We start from the raw sequence: 3,388 nt of genomic DNA, 5'->3' as shown, positions 1-3,388 counted from the left end.
CCTCTCACGTGCTTGGGCTGTTTCTGGAGTTGAACACCAGGTTGTAACGTGTTTTGGGCGTTGAACTCCAACTTGTAACCTGTTTCTGTCGCTGGACGCCAGACTACAACATGGAACTGGCATTAAACGCCAGTTTACGTCATCTATCTTTGTGCAAAGTATGGACTATTATATATTGCTGAAAAGCCCTGGATGTCTACTTTCCAACACAATTAAGAGCGCGTCAATTAGACTCCTGTAGCTCCAGAAAATTTATTCCGAGTGCAGGGAGGTCAGGATCCAACAACATCAGCAGTCCTTTTTCAGCCTAAATCAGATTTTTGCTCAGCTCCCTCAATTTCAGCCAGAAAATACCTAAAATCACAAAAAAATACACAAACTCATAGTAAAGTCCAGAAATATGATTTTTGCCTAAAAACTAATAAAATTCTATTAAAAACTAATTAGAACATACTAAAATCTACATGAAATTACCCCCAAAAAGCGTATAAAATATCTGCTCATCACAACACCAAACTTAAACTGTTGCTTGTCCCCAAGCAACTAGAAGAATAAAATAGGATAAAAAGAAGTTAAGAAGCAATAATATCTCAGAGTTTCAAGTGAGGTTCAGGTTTTAGTTAGATGAGTGATGGGAAGCAGAAGCTGGTGAATTAAAAATTATTAAAATGATTATGTTGCAAGTATAGTTCTTAATTCACCAAAAATCTACCTATCAATTTAGAAATATGTCACAGAGAGTTTAAATTAAAATTACTGGGAGTTTTAAGTCCCAGGTCGTCTCCCAACGAGTTGCAGAGAAGTGTGCTATCTTATTAATCAGATGTTCAAGAAGTTGAGTTGAGTAAATTGGGATTTAAATTGAGGGAAATTAAATAATATGAATAAAAGCCTTGACTAGGAATTGATTGGTTGGGATCTCTATCATTGATGGAGTGATTTTTAAGATTAATTTATAATTAATGGTTGCTCTGTTTGGTTATCCTTTACTAGGTAAGGGAAAGTCAAACAAGTTGAATTACTGGATCTGTTCACAAGTTACAACCCACTTAGTTCAAATGGATTGGCGTTGGTGACAGGATGGTAATTCAACAGTTAACCCAATTACAAATTTTCTTTCAATCCTTCCAACTCAAGAGTTCCTTTTTAATCAATTCCCCATCAAGTAACGAAACTACTCATGCATTGTAAATAATAAATCCATAAAACATGAAAGGGAATAAAAAAAACATAGTTATTGAAATTGAAATTGAATGAAAAAGAAATAATCCTTGCATTAAATAATCATAAAAGTATCTGAATGACAAAATTGAACAAAAACAAGGAACATGGAAGAATAGAACCAAGTTAAGAAGACAAACTAGAGTGATGAAGTCTTGATGAGGAAATAACTCTTCTCAATGTTCCAATGCTAAGATCAATTAAACGATTAAAATTAAAACTAGAGAGAAAAACCTAAGAGAGAAAACTAGATCTCCAAACTACTGAATGAATGTATGTTGTTTCTGCATATTCTCTGACTCTAGTCTGCTGTTCCGGGCCGAAAACTGGGCCAAAATAAGGTCCAAAATCGCCCCCTAGCGAATTCTGCAGATTATGCAGATCGCACATGTCACGCGATCGCGTCATCCATGTGGACGCGTCGCTTGCGCTTTTTCCTCGCCACGCGTTCGCGTCGTCCACGCTACTGCATCGCTTGCGCTTTCCAATCCGCACGGCCACGTAAGCCATGCGACCGCGTCACTGCGATTTGCGCTCCTTCGCGCGGTCGCGTGAGCCATGCGACCGCGTCACTTCTCGCTGGTTATCTCCTCAAACTCTTGTGTTCCTTCCATGTTTGCTAGCTTCCTTTCCAATCTCTAACTCATTCATGCCCTATAAAGCCTGAAACACTTGACACAAGGATCACGGCATCGAATGGAATAATGGAGAATTAAAATTAAATAATTAAGGTCTCTAGGGAGCAATTTTCAAACATGTACTAAATTTAGGAAGGAAATCTAAATGCATGCTAAATTAATGAATAAGTGAGTAAGGATTGATGCCAAGGCATCTTGGGCTAGTTTCACTAGCATTTTTCTGTTAGTTTTAGTTGTTTTATGCATTTTCTTGAGCTTAAAGTAACCAAGAATGGTTAAATGTATAACAAAGCAATGAACCATCCAAACAGTATGATTTTGATGCAAATTTCATGAGTTTTTAGTTATATTACTTGAATTCTATGAATGGAAGATTTCTCATGAAATTTTGCAAGACTTTGATGCAGTTGTTTGGATGATTTCAGGGAAGAAGAGGCTAGGAAAGGAAGCAACAAAATCAATAAAGGAAGCTTGAATATCACATGTGGAGTTTAAGTTCCAGTTTAAGCTTAAACTGGAACTTAAACTACCAAACCATATAATGCTGGGAAGTGGCGTTTAAGCTCCAGTTTAAGCTTAAACTAGAACTTAAACGCCAGAATCATGAAGGCTGAGAAGAGCTACAACTGGCCTTTAACCTCCAGTTTAACCTTAAACTGGAAGTTAAACGCCAGAATGGGAAATGCACCAAGGGAACCATTTCCACGTTTAAGCTCCAGTTTAACCTTAAACTGGAGCTTAAACGTGTTCGGCGTTTTTTTCACTCCAGGGTGTGCTTTCTCATTTCCACGTTTAAGCTCCAGTTTAAGGTTAAACTGGAGCTTAAACATGTTCGACATTTCTCCTCCTGGGTTGCTTCCTTCATTCCCACGTTTAAGCTCCAGTTTAAGGTTAAACTGGAGCTTAAACGTGGAATGCTTCCTAGTGAGAAATAGGGTCGAACACGTTTAACCTCCAGTTTAAGGTTAAACTGGAGGTTAAACGTGGAAATGCTCCCTTGGTGCCATTCTCATTCTGGCGTTTAACCTTCAGTTTAAGGTTAAACAAGAGGTTAAACGCCAGTTTCCTCTTTTCTCAGCTTCCATGATTCTGGCGTTTAACCTTCAGTTTAACCTTAAACTGGAGGTTAAACGCCACTTTCAGCATTTGGTGCATTCCTTATTCTGGCGTTTAACTTCCAGTTTAACCTCAAATTGTATGGCTTGGCACATTTGATCTTCAAGCTTCCTTTATTGATTTTGTTGCTTCCTTGCCTAGCCTCTTCTTCCCTGAAATCATCCACACAATTGCATCAAAGTCTTGCAAAATTTCATGAGAATTCTTCCATTCATAGCATTCAAGTAATATAACTAAAAACTCATGGAATTTGCATCAAAATCATACTGTTTGGATGGTTCATTGCTTTGTTGTTCATTTAACCATTCTTGGTTACTTTAAGCTCAAGAAAATGCATAAAACAACTAAAACTAAAAGAAAAATGCTAGTGAAACTAGCCTAAGATGCCTTGGCATCACAACACCAAACTTAAT

This window comes from Arachis duranensis, chromosome 3 (genome assembly GCF_000817695.3).
Source record: "Arachis duranensis cultivar V14167 chromosome 3, aradu.V14167.gnm2.J7QH, whole genome shotgun sequence".
Lineage (NCBI taxonomy): Eukaryota > Viridiplantae > Streptophyta > Magnoliopsida > Fabales > Fabaceae > Arachis > Arachis duranensis.
The sequence above is the reverse complement of the archived record's forward strand: the minus strand, read 5'-3'. Positions refer to the sequence as shown.